This window comes from Ranitomeya imitator, chromosome 1, assembly GCF_032444005.1.
Source record: "Ranitomeya imitator isolate aRanImi1 chromosome 1, aRanImi1.pri, whole genome shotgun sequence".
Lineage (NCBI taxonomy): Eukaryota > Metazoa > Chordata > Amphibia > Anura > Dendrobatidae > Ranitomeya > Ranitomeya imitator.
Genome location: NC_091282.1, coordinates 171,027,383 through 171,046,824, shown reverse-complemented (window position 1 = coordinate 171,046,824; position 19,442 = coordinate 171,027,383). Strand labels below are relative to the sequence as shown.

The 19,442-nt window shown below is 45.4% G+C and overlaps 1 long non-coding RNA gene across 2 annotated transcripts; it reads right to left on the bottom strand.

Annotated features, from left to right (window-relative positions):
* Positions 1-8,904: 8,904 nt before the first annotated feature.
* LOC138665078 (uncharacterized) lies at positions 8,905-15,106 on the bottom strand. Of its 2 annotated transcripts, XR_011318424.1 has the most exons (4): positions 14,865-15,106; positions 12,643-12,736; positions 10,854-10,979; positions 8,905-9,903 (listed from the first exon to the last, which is right to left on the bottom strand). It is a non-coding gene; the product is annotated as an uncharacterized lncRNA (long non-coding RNA). The 2 variants fall into 2 exon arrangements; XR_011318423.1 differs by lacking the exon at positions 8,905-9,903 and having other exon boundaries at positions 10,436-10,979.
* Between the last annotated feature and the right edge of the window lie 4,336 nt (positions 15,107-19,442).

Below are 19,442 nucleotides of genomic sequence, written 5' to 3'. Positions count from 1 at the left end.
TGGTCCGTAAAAAAAATGGTTTTGCAAATTTTGTTGCAAAAATGAGAAATCGCTGGTCAACTTTTAACCCTTATAACTCCCTAACAAAAAAAAATTATGTTTCCAAAATTGTGCTGATGTAAAGCAGACATGTGGGAAATGTTGTTTATTAACTATATTATGTGATATAACTCTCTAATTTAAGGGCATAAAAACTAAATTTTGAAAATTGCTAAATTTTCATAATTTCCGACAAATTTTTGTTTTTTTCACAAATAAATGCAAATCATATCGAAGAAGTTTTACCACTATCATAAAGTACAATATGTCACGAGAAAACAATATCAGAATCACCAGGATCCGTTGAAGCGTTTCAGAGTTATGACCTCATAAAGTGACAGTAGTCAGAATTGTAAAAATTGGCCCTGTCACTTAGGTGAAAACAGGCTTATTATGGTGAAGGGGTTAATGTTGTTGCTGGTGGTTTTTTTTAGAATAGTTTTTAGTGATCTTTTTAGGAATAATTTTTATTGTATCTCCTACTGTTAAAGCTGACTTCTAACTATCATGTTATTGCTGGTATTTTGTAGCAATTTTTGCCTTGCTTTTATTCACAGATTTCATGCAACTGGAGAATTCCTGCTCTCACTGCATTTCCAGTTCAGACTTGGGATTTCCACCATCTCCAGAATTGTCAAGCACATCTGCCGTGCACTGTGGGACTCTTTGCACGGTGAATTTATACCACATCCCACAATGGAGAGTTGGTTGGAAGTAGCCGAGAAATTCCAGCAAGTGTGTCAGTTTCCCAATTACGTGGGCGCAGTGAACGGGAAACATATCCGCATCGTGAAACCGGCTGGTTCTGGCTAGGAATATTTCAACTATAAAAAATACTTCTCCATTGTGCTGTTGGCCATTGTGATGCGGAATACAAATTTATAGCGGTGGATATTGGCGCGTATGGCCGCTCAAATGATTCCCAAGTTTTCAAATTGTCTGCAATCGGGCGTCATCTGTATGGAAACACCTTCCATACATAGTCCTTGCACCCCATAAGCCATACGCTGCTGCGTACCTGGATGATATCATCATCTTTAGGCCGGACTGGGAGAGTCATCTGGAAAAAGTCCAAACGGTGTTTGATGCTCTAAGAGAGGCGGGGTTTACAATAAACCCAAAGAAGTGTGCCTTGGGTAAGGAAGAAGCTAAGTACCTAGGATATATAATGGGTCGTGGAGAAATAAAACCCCAAATCAGTAAAGTGGAGGCAATTCAAACATGGCCAAAGCCACTCTCCAAAAACCAAGTTAAAGCCTTTCTGGGGATCGTGGGATATTACAGGAGGTTCATCCCAAACTTCGCCACGGTGGCTGCGCCTCTGACTGATCTGCTAAAGGGGACGAAATCAGTAATGGTTAAATGGTCCGAAGAGACAGTCAGCCTTCCAAGAAATGAAAGAGGCTCTGTGTAAGCAACCCGTTCTGATGGCCCCAAATTTTAAGAAAGAGTTTATTTTTCAAATAGATGCGTCAGATGTTGGGGTAGGAGTAGTCCTTTCCCAAGAGCTACATGGAGAGGAGCATCCTGTTCTCTATCTGAGTAGGAAACTATCCTCGTCTGAAAAGAATTACTCAGTCGTAGAGAAGGAGTGCTTGGCCATAAAGTGGGCGGTGGACACGTTACGGTACTATCTGCTGGGACGTAAATTTAGACTGAAATCCGACCACGCCCCACTTAGATGGATGATGGAAAAGAAGGGAAGAAATGCTAGGGTCACCCGTTGGTTCTTAGCCCTGCAGGACTTCAATTTCCATGTGGAACATAGGGCCGGGAAGCTGCACGGTAATGCTGATGCCCTATCAAGAATCCCTTGTCTAGTGGTAGAAAGTGCCAAGCCCCACGGCTTTAGGCAGAGGGGGGAGGTATGTAGCGTGGCTAAAGGTTGTATAGTCGACGGGAGATATGTGTCACATAGGTGGCTTGTCGCTGTATCATAACCCTGCCTATCTATGTGTGTTTCAGGACCTGTGGTGATGTCATAACCACATGTCTAATCATGTGATGGGTTCCTAGGTGTGGTTAGACCTATAAAAGAAAGGCTAATGTTTAACACAGCAGATGTGGGTGGAGGTGAAACCCTCCAGCGTGTTTTAACGCTCCAGGACTGAGCCTGAAGGACTGGACACTTGTATTTTCTGTTCCTGAGCTAAAGGCTATTTGATTTGTTATCTGCTATGTGGTTTATGAAGCAATAAACCCTCTGAACTTTTAATGGAACGTGCCTCCTGAGTGTCAGCCGTCGCACCTGAGCGAGTGTAACCCCTACAATATATATATATATATATATATATATATACTGTATATATATATACAGGGCCCGATTCATGAAAGCTTTTACTCCAATATTCTGGCATGAGAAGCTTTGAAGAGTTGCATAATTTTGGCCTAACTTAAAACTGTGCTAATATTTTGCGAATTTTGGTGTTTTCTCGCCATTTTTGCCCAGCTCTGATAAAGTTGGCAGAGTTGGTGCAAGACTGGCGCGGCGACCACTGCTTGTCAAACATCAGGATGAGAGGCGGTGTTCACTACACCACAAATCTTACTCTAGTAGGGACTGGAGTAGGATTTGTGGTGAAACACACTCTGAAGTGAAGGCCACACGTCCACCTCTTCATGAATAAGGAGCGTCGGACTTCAGCACATCGCCTCCTAAAGATTGATGTTTACAACTCCGGTCTTGACGAATCAGGCCCATAGTGTGCATATGAGACCTTTTTTTTTTCAATTAAACTTTGATTAAAAACAAAAAAGTTTTTTGCTTTACTTAACTACTCACACTTGCATATTGTGACAAGAATTGTCAGATTTTCTTAAAGGGGTTGTTCCAACATTGGTATTGGATGACCCAATCATAGGATAGGTTATCAGTAGCAGATCGATGAGGGTTCGACTCACCTGTAGTCGATGAGATTTCATAAAATGTCACTCACAATGCTGGGACTGTTTAATTTAGCTGATTTGACACATGGACATTCTGGACAAGTCAGTTATCTAATTAGTTGATAATATGATTTGATACCTTTAAATTATATAATTAATCAATGATTCGGCCATGTAGGCGATACCTGCTGCTCATGCACGTGGCCCGTGTGATATCGGTAGAAATGACCTCACCAGTCCCACTCACCTTGTGATCAGGGCAGAGCCAAATTTCACCCTTATGGAATGATTAGTCCCTTCCGCAGAACCTACCAAGGTGAGATCTATGGCATGAGCTTAGTCATATGAACATTTCACAGTGAATCGATGAAAAAACAAAAGTCCTACTTAATAATGCTGACAATTATGGCAGAACTAGAAAGATTAATATTACAGAAGACCAAAATATGATGGTGGGAATTCTCAAGTCTACCGTGAACATACATAACACCAACTTTACCCCCAGCCGTTCAAAACCCTGGCTCGGGAGCCCCAAAAACCCAAACGAGGGTTCACTGTTCACGGTAAAAAATCCCAGGAGATCCAGCCACCCCTGCCGGAACTCCCCAACCACCATTCACCAGATTCAAAATATACCAACACTAAAACAGAGGAGCCATATGCCAAAATGGATCCCCAAATCCAATTTTTACCAACTCCCAGGACTCCCTCCAGCCGCCAAGGCCACAATGACCCAACAGAAACAACCACCCTCCCCTTTAACGAGCAACCTAATAAAGAAAACCCTCCCTTCTCTTTTTTTTTTTTTTTTTTTTAATAAAATGTAAATAACAATAGGGCGGGAGGGCGGGACTGCTCACGATCCTCCAAGAGCGGGAAGTGACAGCCCCCACCCCAAAACTCCCATAAACCCCCGCGCTAGCTCCTCCCCTTGCTGATTCAAATTAACTACCCCTCTCCCCCCATTGTCATGCAGGCCTTCGCCTACGTCGTGGGGGGGGAGGGGCACGGCTCGCTCCGGCCTTTCCTTGACCCTGGTATTGTCGAAGGAGTAGTCTTTGCCATTACGACACCCCCACCCATTTATCCCCACCCGTGGCCCCCCAACTAACATTCTTAACCCAATGAAAACACAACCACTGTAATTCTTTTGGAATGATCTAGGCCACAGTAGCCTTTTTTATTAAAACATATAACAATAATACATAAATAACAATAAATAACATTTTAAAGGCTAGAAGGAGTCCTAGGAGCTCCAAGAATCTGGTGATTGACAAGCCCTACCGTGAACATACATAACACCAACTTTACCCCCAGCCGTTCAAAACCCTGGTGCGGGAGCACCAAAAACCCAAACGAGGGTTCACTGTTCACGGTAAAAAATCCCAGGAGATCCAGCCACCATTCACCAGATTCAAAATATACCAACACTAAAACAGAGGAGCCATATGCCAAAATGGATCCCCAAATCCAATTTTTACCAACTCCCAGGACTCCCCCCAGCCGCCACAACGAAGGGCCCTTTGAACCCCTCAAAGTCCCGAGACCCCACCACTCCGAAAAAATATGGCCCGTTCAATGCCCTCCTGAATAGCGAGGGCCCAAAAGTCCATTCCTACCGCATTCAAATGGACTCCATCCGCCAACCAAAAGGCCCCCTCCCCTTTCTCCAGCTCAAAGTGCCGCACCGCCACGCCTCCGTTCCTGGCCACGAAACTGGACACCGCCCTATTAGCCTTTATCCGGGCTTTATTCAACTTGTCCAGTGACCTCATATTCCTCCACCGTTTCCTCGGCACAATTTCAGACCAAACAATGGTCAAACCAGGATACAGGACCCACAAACGCAGACAATCCTGCTTAATGTCTTTAATCAACTCCCTAAATGGGCGGGCCCCCAAGTCATTCCCCCCGACGTGCAGAACTAAAATATCTGGAGCCCTGTCCAGCCGGGCACCGTCATTAATTTCTTTTAGAACTCTACGCCATACCAACCCTCGAAAACCCAACCACCAGATTACCGCCTCCTCGCGATCGAAACCCAATTGCCTCCCCTCGCTCCGCACGTCGGCGCGCTGCGCTCCCCAATAAACATACGAATGGCCGAATATCCACACCAACAAAGGCGAAGGACCTGAAAAAACACAAAGCAGAAACTCAAGATCAACACATGAACCAACAGCCAAACCGTCCCCGCCTCCAAAAACGCCCCACAACTTTTAAGGGCGCACATAGCTCCGATATCTATCCGAACGCCACCTCCCAATGCGCTGAATTGCCGGAGCCCCCAGGCCTCCCAACGCTGCTTCCGTCGCTGCCCCAATCCTAAAAGAGTGAGGCGCAAAACCACCCACATCCAAACCCAGCAACCTGATTGCCTTCCTAAAAATCACCGTAAACTGATACCGGGACAACAAGGAACCATCCATATGGCATAATAATGACCGGTCACGACAAGGCCCCAACTCCCAAAAATCTTTTAAACAGGTAACCGGGCACATAACCGACCCCGGCACCGAACCCAACACGATCCTGCTCCCCCTACCTTCCTGATCCACCTTAGACCGCCGCAGCCACAACTCGACTCTGCCCGCCAATAACAGCACGTCCCGAGCCAACAAACCTCCCACAACCTTCTTGCTAGGTGAAACCAACTCGCCCACCCTTAAAGCCCCGAAAAAGGCTAAAGAAAACGCTAGGCGAAATAAGCGCAATTCAAAACCCGACATGCAAACCGACTCCAAGACCCCACCCAGTCTTTCCAACAAGCCGAAAGATACGGGACGCCTGGTATCCATGCGCCGCGGCCCCCGCCGGAAACCCTTAATCGCTTGCTTCACCAGAAAAATCTTCGTTAGATCCAATTGATCACGCAATTTGAAACCGAAAGCCAAAGCTGACATAACCCGTGACACCTTAGCCGGAGACCAACCCGCTGCAGCTCCCCAACTCAACCAAGACAACAACACTCCCGCTTGCTCCTGCTCACCCGACCCACACCCAGCAGCCCCCAACACTTCCATCCACTCCACCCAAGTAGCCTGGTAAGCTCCGACGTTACTTGCCGGAACCGCCGTCCATCCAGATGCGGCCGAGGCAGGCCGCGCGACAGGAGCCACACCGCCGCGGCCTCCCGCTGTAACAGGCCCCAGTCGTTGCCGTGCGCGTCGAGGCCCCGCCCCCGCTGCACTGCGAGGTGCAGGCCTCGTGACCGCAGATGAGCCCCGACCGGCAGGTGGATTCCTCCCAGGCCGGGGCCGCGCGACCGCTGATCTTACCGGCGCCCGGCCTGGAGGGTCCCGGGAGGGGCTCCTGCGACTTCGGGGGGCTCGAGGACCAAAGTCCGGGGAAAGACGCTCGGGGGGCCGCGTCTGCCGAGAACGCCGCTCCAGCGGCGCCGCAGCGCCAGACAAACCTGCGGCGCCTGACGATCCAGCAGCGCCGGACGGCCCTGCCGCTGACATGATGTGGGCCACCTGCTCCTGCAGCCACCCGGGGGGATGGAGTGCTGCCGCCGCCCTGAGGACCTCGAGGATCGCGTCGATGCCAGATATCTTAGGTATGTCTGCTCACGATCCTCCAAGAGCGGGAAGTGACAGCCCCCACCCCAAAACTCCCATAAACCCCCGCGCTAGCTCCTCCCCTTGCTGATTCAAATTAACTACCCCTCTCCCCCCATTGTCATGCAGGCCTTCGCCTACGCCGTGGGGGGGGGGGGAGGGGCACGGCTCGCTCCGGCCTTTCCTATAGCTGCATATTATATAATTGCATTCACTTATTCTAAATGTTATGGGAGCTCCTGCATAGAGGTGTATGTAGGACCGATGTAATAAGGTTTGCATTTTAGTGTACTAGATAGTTGTATCTAGTGAGGAATATACAGTAGATCTATATACACCATCCCATTACAGACTAATAGTGGCTGCACTATGGTGCCATATACAGGTCGGAAGGTTCCATTAGAATCCTGTGACCTCACAATAGGATGTGCTATTAGTTGTGTGACAGTTCCCAGACATTCTGTTTCATCTATACAAGACAGACGTGTTTTAGAGCCAAGCTTTATGTGAGAAGTGCAAGGATGCCGTTTTCTTCAGCAAATTCAAAGAAATATTGACACATAAGTAATGCCAACTTCAAAAGTGGATCACCAACGCAGAAAGCGTGAGGACGGACTACAGTGGCCATGGCATCCCTTCCAAATTGCCAGTTGGGTTCTATACTTATATTTGGGTATCACGGCTTTTGGCTTTATTCTTCCCATACTGCCATGCGCCTGGCAATCTGCCTGTAATGGAATTCTAGGCATCTTATTCGCTCTACATTTTGTTTTCCATACCCTTACAATTTCTACTGACTCCTCTTGTGTAGATCCTAAGGAGGCAGTCAGTGTAAAAGAGGCCAAGGAAACTAAACCAAAGAAGATTCACTGCCACATAATACCTGTGACATTTTATAAAGAGAAGATTCGATTTTGTAACATTTGTGGAAAAGATGTCTTTAACTTCGATCACCATTCCCGAATTTTTAATATTTGTCTAGGAGGCAGAAATATTTGGTTTTACTATAATTCCATTGTGACTGCTTTCTTAGGCACAACATGCCTGGCCATCATCTCTCTGTTTGTGTTCTCCATCTACTGCCACAAGCCATGGGTGAAGATGGACTCATCTACCAGCAGCTGGCTTATTTTTCCTGAAACACTTGCTATTGGGATTCTTATTATATCTTTCATCGATGGCATCCTTTGTTTCTCAATAGCACTAGTGTTGGGATATTATATATGTTTACACCTATATTTGCTGTGTCATGGATCAACTACTCATGAATATTATGAGAAACGAGACTTAAAAAGGCTAGATCTTGAAGCCGCTCATCCCTTCCAAAATTTCCACCATTTTTCAATGCCATCAGTGCCAAGAAAGAGCGATCTCAACGATACTGCGATCCAAACTGAGCAGACAGCAACGGAGACTGCAAGTGTAGCAACTCAAACTCAAGAGAAAATACTAAATCTACGGACAATCGGTACACAAACTATTACTGAAGAGGTAACAACAAGGCAACCAGGCCCCAGTTTAATAAATTTAGCTGGGACGTTGCTAGCCCCATTCAATTGTGTAAGGAAACCATCAATTGTGTAAATGTGCAACCTCTGAGTATGACACCTACAGTGAACTGCAGCATAAATTAACAAAGGGATAAATAAAGCATTCAGAAAATGCATAAAATGTGCTTCAGATTATTGTGTTACTTTGTAATCTAAATTGTATGTAGAATTCAACAATTTCTGCAAATGTCATGATGTGTATTTTGTGTAGCAGAATTAAATACATATACATGTAGCCTGTATGGCCGAGCATGGAGATTATACTGCTCCCTAGTCCTAATCTGTACATGTACATATGTACATCAACACCAATAAGTGAACTCAATAATAGATACCAATAAAAAGCAATATCTATAACTGTCACCAAAGCTGACGCTTTTTAAGATTGGTTAAAAAATGTTACATTTTATTTTTACCACAATAAAAAAACCTAGATATTAAAACACATGAAATATTATAAATGGGGAAAAAGAAAAACAAATACAGGAAAGGCAGGTGTGGCTTCAAAGTGGCATAATATATATCAGGTGCATAGGGGGCTATAATAATAGTAAGTGTCCAAAAGGAATTCTAATACATATGGATCGCCCCCAGACACAGGGCCACGCGTTTTGGTACCTGGCCTCTCTGGTTCGGTTCTGAGGCTGTCACGGTGGCTAGACCCGGTCCGCGACCCTGCTAAGGGGCGTCCAATAAAGGTGGTACAGTCTGTCAGGGGTTCGTGACGCCACCTGTGGTGTTCGGTCAGGGTGACCGACGCTGCTGTGGGGTCCACTGGGGTGATGGAATGGCAGCTGGATTGTATACCTTCCCACAGGTGAAGTATATCCCCAGGGCTTCCCAGTAAGGTAGATGGTGATGGTGTGAGGTACAGTCAATAACGAGGACACAAGGTTGCAGTCTCTTTACCTCTTTACTGAAGACTTCAGGGTCCTCAATCCAGAGCACGTTTAACAGGGCTTTCTGAGACTGACCGGTCCGATGGCACTTCCAGAGTTTCCTTCACAGATGGAAATCGTTGCCTACCAATAGCGCCTGTGTGTTGTAGTCCTACCCTGCTGAGCATTCGGGATAGTCCTCACAACTGCTGTTCTCGTTCGTCGTTCTCTACAGCTCTCTCTCTCTCTCTTTAGTTCCAGATGTTACTAGTTTCTCGTCCCCCAGGTATGTTTTGGCTAGGACGCACCCGTATGACGGGAAGGCTTGGAGGTCTTCCGGGACCCTAGAGACGCCCCTCTCCCAATGTTGCCCCCTATGCCTTCTTAGGAAATTTAAGGTAGACAGCCAACCTATAATTAACTATCCTGCGGAGTTCAAAGTAAGGCCTGAAGTCAGTTACTCCCGCGGTGTTCCGGCCACCGGCTACATGCCTCAGTAAGATGTTGCCTCGGTCTCACGGCACGACCCTTACTGGCTCTCCTTTGTGCTTGATCTCGTTTACACTGTTCCACAATATCCTTCCCTTCTTATCTCTTTCTTAGGATGCCGCCGCAGGAGGTGCAGGCGCGGCTCCGTAACGTTCTGTTCTGTTCGCTAGGCACCTGCCAGGTTCCCACGCCTGACAGGGACCCCCCTGTGTCTTCTCCCTGCAACACCCCCTGCCACGGGATGTTGCCTGAATCCAACCCAGTCAGCTTCTGACTAACTTCCTCCCCAGCCCCTAGTTTTACCAGTGTGAGGAGTGGCCCAATAAATAAAGCCTTTTGCTCCCCCTAGTGGCCGGAGTGTGAAGTGTAATGTGTTCTGGTGATACCTGGTCAGGAGAATTCCTTCAGTGCCATCAGACGTACCGCCACTCCCCTTAGTGGCAGAGTGTCATACTGCAACGACCAGATCTCTGGGGCGCTGCACATGCATATATATTCAGTCTAAATAAATATAGAAACATATATAAATATTTATATAAATATACGTACATATGTACAAAGCGATAGTTCATTATAGTGCATTATACTATACGTAGGCATTTGGGGAGTGCATTATACTATATATAGGCAGATGGGGAGTGCACTATATTGCATGGAGGCCTATGGGGAGAGCATTATACTATACAGAGGCAGATGGGGAGTGCATTATACTGTATAGAGGCCTATGGGGACTGCATTATACTCTATAGAGGCCTACTGTATGTGGAGTGCATTATACTCTATAAAGGCCTATGGGGAGTGCATTGTACTATATCTAGAGGCCTATAAGGAGTGCATTATACTAAATATAGGTCTATGGGGAGTGTATTATACTATATGTAGAGGCCTATAAGGAGTGCATTATACTATATATAGGCCTACGGGGAGTGCATTATACTTTATCAATGATGGTCCAACAATTCTAACTCGAATAATAAAACAAGGAGTCAGGTTATTAAATATCAATATATAAAAACAATTGAAAAGACAGAGAACAAAGTCTCCAAAAAAGAGGGGAGTGATGCACAGCAAATTAATATATAGATCAAAAAGGTTGGAGAGGGGGAGGAAGGTGACGCTAGCTGATGTAGATCTGGAGAAATATCAGACGATAAAAGTGTGGACAGAAATGGCAGTGGTAACCATAGCAATAAAAAAATATATAACGCTTTACACTGGAGGTGCAATACACTTCTGAAAGGCTGCTATATAGTAAACCACACCGCTGACATTAAATGCAATATCCCCACATATAGCGCACGTAAGTCCAATGGTATCAGTATGCGAGTGCAGTCAAAAACGCTCTGCACTGGTACCACACTGAATGAGGACCCCCCAAAGAGGCAGCCTCTCCGCTCATGCACCCATCCCCTAAGGTATGCAACTCAAGTTCATATAAATGTGGATGTTACCTAAACATTGCACTGGTTGGGTGTGAGGGGAACGCAGACAGACTTACAGCCTCACTGTTCCTTGCAGCATTCTCCTTTAGGTAACATCCATATGTTCATGTGTGCCATATTTCAGTCCTATATTACCTATATGGGTGTAAGGTGTAATTGTACAAAACGATCAGGGTATTTTTACATTGATTAAGCCTATTACTACATGAGCTTCTTACTGTATCGCTCATTACATGTACCAATATGACATTATGTCTTTACTGTGTGGTATGAATTAAGAAGCCTAATATTATATGGGCTTCTTATCATTTAGCCCATTAGATGTCATGACATTTTGCACTAATATGACACTTTCATTGTAAGGTATTTATATAATATCTAACAGACTCTAAATAGACCTATCAGTGTATTGTACAAGACTTGTCCCCCGTGTAGACCCATTGCTTTTTCCTACATTTGTATTCCTCTGTTGTTACATACTTATATGATGGTTTTGTCTTATTTTTTAATATACTGCAATAAAGATGCTTTTAGCCTTTTATAAAAAGCCTATTTTTTAAGTGTTGGTTTAGATACGCTTTTTTGTCCCAATTTTTTAGGATTGATAATATTGGTGTAGTTGCATGTATTAGATAAAGCTGAACCCATAGAAATCATCTTATCGTTTGCTTGGCTTCAATCTAAAAAAAAGTTGTCTCCATGAGACAAAGTGTAACTGCATTTGTACAACTTTTACAACATTTTTGACAAGTCATTGAGGCATGCCATAAGTGGGGATCCAGGTGCTGAGATGCACACCAGTAGCTGTACTGAAGACGGGTTTATAGATCTTGTGTTCAGTCTGTCCTCAGTATTGGCTGAGGAGTTCTGCCTCTTTGCTCCAAATGCTAGAGGCAATCTCAGCACCCAAATTCCAACCACTTAAAGCTCCTGACATATCCCTATAAAATGTCAAAAGATTTTTAAAAGTTCAGGCACATGTTAAAGGGTTTGTCCAGGTTTATCACAAAAGTCAACAGTCACTTGTGAATCCTCACATTGTGTACAGTGCGCAATGTGAAGATTCTCCAATGTTGGCATCGAGACTGAGCAGTCATGTGATTGTGAGTACGTGATGTGCATACTTCTGGCCACATTCCAAGAAGACATGCACAGCCTCACTCAATAGACTGGCATTAAGCAAGGCACGTCTAGTCTGCCCGTCTGCGCTTGGTCTCGCCGCCAACACCAGGGAATCCTCTGAGCGCGAACTGCGTGCAGTGTGAGGATTTACAAGTTTTCAGTCACATAAGGTGACTGTAGACGTTCGTGATAAACTTGGACAACTTCTTTAACTATTAAAGCAAACAATTTTAAAAGATTATGGCACTTTGTCCACAGTTAATTCGTGACAAAATCTCCAACACAACATTACTTGGGGAATTGATTGTGGATTTTTTCCCCATTAAAATCTAAAGAAAAAATTTGAAACAACCCTTTGCTCAACTGGAAACGGAAACAGCATGATGTGAATTGGAAAATCCATTTCATGGGTGAATTTCTAAACAGAAAAAATGTCTAAATTCTCATCCAATTCCAATCCATGTGGACTAATTCTTCTTATGAATGGAGCAGCACCATAAAGGCCAGTAATGGCCGACGTAGTCCCGTAACATTGATGGTGATGGACGGGGGAGTGTTTCTTATATTTATGTTTAGGGCCTTTTGCTATTCCAGAGGAAAGTCACAGAAAAAGGAACTTTCATTTCTACAAAGCGGCTGATCAATATGTATAATATAAAAAAAAAATAATTCTTACATTAGTCTGTGAGTGACACTTCAGGAACTTTGTCCTTTGCAACTTCTCCTTTAGGAGGTTTCATTAATAAAATGTCCTTTTCAAACCTATGGGACTGGAGAACGGACTCATATTAAACATACACAGGAAGACTGATGTGCTGTATAGGTATATGACATTTATTATACTATAGCCACACATTTTACGCTGGCAGAAGAGGTATTTTTCTGTTCTCCAAATTCATTTATAGTCATTGCTAAGTCATGTTTATCGAGGTCTTTATATGCAAGAACTTGACATAGAATAATGCTTATTTAATATTTCTTTGATTGTGATCAGCAACACCTATTTGCAATACAATTCCATGTAAACCACCAAGAATATGCTTTTCTGCAGCGTATTGCGCAGTGGTTTATTAAATCTTCCTCTGCCCATTGATCTAAATGTAAGTGAACGACTGAGTCATACAGTTAGGGCCAGAAATATTTGGACAGTGACACAATTTTCGCGAGTTGGGCTCTGCATGCCACCACATTGGATTTGAAATGAAACCTCTACAACAGAATTCAAGTGCAGATTGTAACGTTTAATTTGAAGGGTTGAACAAAAATATCTGATAGAAAATGTAGGAATTGTACACATTTCTTTACAAACACTCCACATTTTAGGAGGTCAAAAGTAATTGGACAAATAAACATAACCCAAACAAAATATTTTTATTTTCAATATTTTGTTGCAAATCCTTTGGAGGCAATCACTGCCTTAAGTCTGGAACCCATGGACATCACCAAACGCTGGGTTTCCTCCTTCTTAATGCTTTGCCAGGCCTTTACAGCCGCAGCCTTCAGGTCTTGCTTGTTTGTGGGTCTTTCCATCTTAAGTCTGGATTTGAGCAAGTGAAATGCATGCTCAATTGGGTTTAGATCTGGAGATTGACTTGGCCATTGCAGAATGTTCCACTTTTTGGCACTCATGAACTCCTGGGTAGCTTTGGCTGTATGCTTGGGGTCATTGTCCATCTGTACTATGAAGCGCCGTCCAATCAACTTTGCAGCATTTGGCTGAATCTGGGCTGAAAGTATATCCCGGTACACTTCAGAATTCATCCGGCTACTCTTGTCTGCTCTTATGTCATCAATAAACACAAGTGACCCAGTGCCATTGAAAGCCATGCATGCCCATGCCATCACGTTGCCTCCACCATGTTTTACAGAGGATGTGGTGTGCCTTGGATCATGTGCCGTTCCCTTTCTTCTCCAAACTTTTTTCTTCCCATCATTCTGGTACAGGTTGATCTTTGTCTCATCTGTCCATAGAATACTTTTCCAGAACTGAGCTGGCTTCTTGAGGTGTTTTTCTGCAAATTTAACTCTGGCCTGTCTATTTTTGGTATTGATGAATGGTTTGCATCTAGATGTGAACCCTTTGTATTTACTGTCATGAAGTCTTCTCTTTACTGTTGACTTAGAGACAGATACACCTACTTCACTGAGAGTGTTCTGGACTTCAGTTGATGTTGTGAACGGGTTTTTCTTCACCAAATTAAGTATGCGGCGATCATCCACCACTGTTGTCATCCGTGGACGCCCAGGCCTTTTTGAGTTCCCAAGCTCACCAGTCAATTCCTTTTTTCTCAGAATGTACCCAACTGTTGATTTTGCTACTCCAAGCATGTCTGCTATCTCTCTGATGGATTTTTTCTTTTTTTTCAGCCTCAGGATGTTCTGCTTCACCTCAATTGAGAGTTCCTTTGACCGCATGTTGTCTGCTCACAGCAACAGCTTCCAAATGCAAAACCACACACCTGGAATCCACCCCTGACCTTTTAACTACTTCATTGATTACAGGTTAACGAGGGAGACGCCTTCAGAGTTAATTGCAGCCCTTAGAGTCCATTGTCCAATTACTTTTGGTCCCTTGAAAAAGAGGCCCTATGCATTACAGAGCTATGATTCCTAAACCCTTTCTCCGATTTGGATGTGGAAACTATCATATTGCAGTTGGGAGTGTGCACTTTCAGCCCATATTATATATATATAATTGTATTTCTGAACATGTTTTTGCAAACAGCTAAAATAACAAAACTTGTGTCACTGTCCAAATATTTCTGGCCCTAACTGTATATCAGGTGCATAGGGGGCTATAATAATAGTAAGTGTCCAAAAGGAATTATAATACATACATATATATTCAGTCTAAATAAATATAGAAACATATATAAATATTTATATAAATATACGTACATATGTACAAAGCGATAGTTCGATAATACAACATCCAATTGAACTTCAGGTTGATCATGCCACAATTTTCTGTAGGATTGATGGGAAATATGAGAGAATCAGGAGATATACACATATACAGTACAGACCAAAGTCACTAGAATAGGAGCATTAGTACTTTTCTGTACAAAACAGCAATGAAGAGCATGAGCAGTAGCATAGCTACCGGGGTGGGGGGTCAAAGGGGGCCTCGCTCTTTGAGGAGCTGTGCTACTATTAACTGTATTGGCATGCATTATAATATATACTGTATATAGGCATAAGGGGAGTGCATTATACTATATAGAAGTCTATGGGGAGTGCATTATACTGTATGGAGGTCTATGGGGAGTGCATTATACTGTATGGAGGTCTATGGGGAGTGCATTATACTGTATGGATGTTTATGGGGAGTGCATTATACTGTATGGAGGCCTATGGGAAGTGCATTATACTGAATGTAGGCATATGGGGGTGCATTATACTATAGAGGCCTACCGGACCACACCAACATCTGTTACCAGTACATAGGACTGTGGCCGTGAATCACCAGTAAACAGGTAAAGAGTCTGCAACCTTGTCTCCTCTGGTTTTTTCTGGCACCATACTATCTCTGCCAAATACACCAGGAGACCTGGGGACCCAGCTTCACCTGTGGGAAGGCATACCATCCTTGCTGCAGTGCCATCACTCCCCAGAGGACCCCTTTAATCAGCGTCAGTCACCTCTGACCGAATACCACAGGTGGCGTCACAAACATTCTTATTTCCACCAACCCCTTTCAAGACCTTCCCTTTAAATTGGATGCCCAGGGTCACGGACCGGGTCGCTGCCACCGTGACCACCCGTTTAATGACGACTGGACCCCTTACCGAGTACCCCTAGGCCCTAGCGGGGCGCTCTAGTGGTGGTCTACCTATGATGTCAATTACTGGCCTCTCTCATCTTTTTAAGTGGCAGAACTTGCACAATTGGTCTAAATACTTTTTTTCCCCACTGTGTATATATATATATATATATATATATATATATATATATATATATAGAGCGCCCCCACATAAGGGCATTGGGGTATTCGGTACCGGGTCCTTCAGTTCCCTCAGCTGGGATGTCACGGTGGCCCGACCCGGACCGTGGCCCTATGAGGGGCGCCCAATAAAATGGGTAGAGTTTGTAGATAATGGTAATGTTCGTGACGCCACCTGTGGTATTCGGTCAGAGTGACCGACGCTGCTTAAGGGTCCGCTGGGGTGATGGAATGGCAGCTAGATGGTATATCTTCCCACAGGTGAAGTATATCCCCAGGGCTTCTCAGAAGTGTAGATGGTGATGGTGGATGGTGCAAGGCACGGTGAATAACGAGGACACAATGGGTGCAGTCTCTTTACCTTTACCGAAGGCTTCAGCATCCACAGTCCAGGGTGCTGGATGACAGGGTAGGCAGAGTCCGGCCGGTCTGATGGCAATTCCAGAGTCCCCCTATCCAGGTGGAAATCAGTAGCTTTCCCCTTGCGCACAGTAACGTAGTAGGTCCCTACGTGCATTAGCTCCCATAGGGTCCTCACTCTTGTTACTCTTCTCTCTGTCCCCCAGATGGATAGGACAGACCCATATGACGGTGGTGGCCTGAGCCTATTTTATAGGGACCCTAGCGTCGCCCCTCCTCCGCGTTGCCACCTTGTCTGCTTAGGTTCTTAGGTCGGGCAGCCAACTTGGAATTGACTGTCCTGCCGGTCTCTGAAGTAAAGCGTAGAGTCTATTACTCCCTCAGTGTTCTGGCTACCGGATCTGCACTCAGTGGGAGGCAGCCTGCTTCTAGCTGGCCTCCCACTGGTGTTATACTCCTGTTGCTACGACTTCTGTGCTCACTCACTATGGCACACTTCCTTTCTTGTCCTTTCATGGGAGGCTGCCGTATGGGTTGCAGGCGCAGCTCCGTAACATTCTTTCCTTTCCTGGACCGAGCCCATTCTGCTCCTCTCCTCTCCTCCTGACTATCTCCTTCTCCCTCCAGTCAGCTTCTCCCGACTCCAACTCCCTCACTTCCTAACCAACCCCCAGTTTTACCCAAGTGTGAGGAGTGGCCTAATAGATAGAACCTTTTGCTCCCTCTGGTTGCCGGCGTGTGAAGTGTGTGTGTGGCTGTGATACCTGGCAGGGTGAACTCCTTTGGTGCCATCAGACGTAACATCGCTCCCCCTGGTGGAAGAACGACATTACTGCAACGACCAGGACTCTGGGGCGCTGCACTTTCCCTCCCCCCCCCCCCCCCCCGTTAAATCCAGCACTCCCGGGCTGGGAAAAGAACACAACAATTACAGGTTAGCAAAAGACATGCAAAATTTTTGAAATGCTTTAAACAAATAAATTAACAGTGCTTCCCTTTATGGGTGGTGAGAACACTTGAACGTTGCAAACAAAAACACATTCACATTATGCATATTCTAAAGGGAACCTGTCACCCCGAAAATCGCGGGTGAGGTAAGCCCACCGGCATCAGGGGCTTATCTACCGCATTCTGTAATGCAGCGGGACTGCCCCTGGGTAAGTATAATCTAACGTCTTTTTCTCCTCTTTCAGGTAACATCGGGGGCTTATCTACAGCATTACAGAATGCTGTAGATAAGCCCCTGATGCCGGTGGGCTTACCTCACCCGTGATTTTCGGGGTGACAGGTTCCCTTTAAAAGGGAACAATTACTAACTTACTATGAAATACAATTACCCATACAGGTATTCTATCTACTAAGTGCAAGTACCCTCTAAGGGTATACTATCATTAACCCTTAATGTGCAATTTTAACCTTTTCTTTATTCTTCTTTTTTTTAACATGCAGGACTATCTGTCTACCCCTACGGGCCTACTGCATTTTTCTTCCTAAAACCTTACTTTTATCTAAAGTACGTCATTAACATTCTATCACTATCTAGATACCTATTATCAGCTACGTAAACATTATTAATGTGCAACAACCGAACATTCCCTTCAAGAGAGAAACTAGTCTTTTCTGAGGTAGTGCAAACAATCAACAAGTCAGTTATAAACTTTAAGACTATAGAAACTTTCACGTCGTCATCAGGAACAGTTTCTTCGCAAAGTATTCTTGCTTGTATAACCAGTAGAGAGCACCCTTAAGAAGGTGCAAACTATTTACAGAGGACAGTTCGGGAACCATTCACCGTCCATGATTCCAATGTTCCTTTAAAACCATGATGAACTTTGTGCAAAACTGGAACAAAATAGGGATCCCGGGTAAACTAAGGGATCCCTTTAAGAATTAACCCTGAACGGGTTCAAAGCAGCAAAGAAAGAACAGTTAACTATGTACAGTTTTTCAGGTTTTCGAGGTTTACTCGAGTTTTGATGGTAGTACTGGTGGGGGTAGCCCTGTTGGGTACTAGCAGCTACCACCGGGTACTACGCAAGGGGCTCCCTCATGCCCGATGGGAGCCTGAGCACCCACAATATTCCAATCAGGGTCAGGCAAAGCACGGGCCATCGCGGGCTTTAGTTCTGTAATCACTACAGTGGTAGTTGGATATACAATAGGGGTGATGTTAATCTGCAGGACCCTCGGTGGTTCAGCAGTTGTAGAAATCAGGGTCATTTCTTTAACACCAGGTGGTGCTGTCAATGGCGCGCACCTCATAACATTTCGGGCATACAAACCTTTGTTTCCTCAATGACGGGTGTAAGTCACCGGGTCTCCGGGGTGCAAATCTCGGTCTGGATGCCCCCTTCCAAAATGCGACTCCACTTCGTATCTGTCAACCCGAACTTTTGGCACTATCCCGGATTCCTGAATAAAGCCTTTCCCCCTTTGGAGATGGTAGGTCACCACTATACCGTGGCTCACCGGGGGACTGTCGTCTCTTCGAGCTCTAGCGGTCGATGTGTCACTTTGAGCATTCGGTTTGTTCCGCTCCTTCCATTGCGAAACTAGGCATTGTTTGTATTGCTCCCAGGTGAGCACTACGATATTGGAGCCCTCCTGTCTGGACCCGTCCGGTCAGATCTTTGCAGCGTCCCATTTAAAGATCACCCCCTCGGGGCTTACGGCAAGCGGGTCACCCATAGACGTCGGGAGCGGAGGCAGTATCCCTTCCATTGTGTTGAGGGGTGCTATGATGATCTCGGCAGCGGGCGGCTGGTCACAGTCGGGACGAGGAACGGTCACCAGAGCAGGATCGGTCAGTGGGGCAGGGTTGTTTTTGGTACCTGCGTCTGATGTGGTTCCACCGATGTCGATCGGGTCCGCTGACGAGGACACTGGAGTCTGCTGCGGCTCTGACTACGGGTCTCCCTGTGCGATCTTCTTGCACAGCTCTGACTTCCATTTCTTCACTGTTGCTGCCTCCGCGTCCAGGGGTGGGAGGTTCGATGCCTCCAGTAGCGGCAAGCTCTGGTTCGCCTCCGGTGGGCTGGGGTGGCCCTGGGTCACTTCGTCGTCGTTCAGGCACCCGCTTGTCGCCATCTTGGCTTCTAGATCTGCGGCGGCACACACACGCTGCTCCTCCATTTTCTGGGGTTTGAGCTCCTGCATTCCTGTGCTCGTCACCC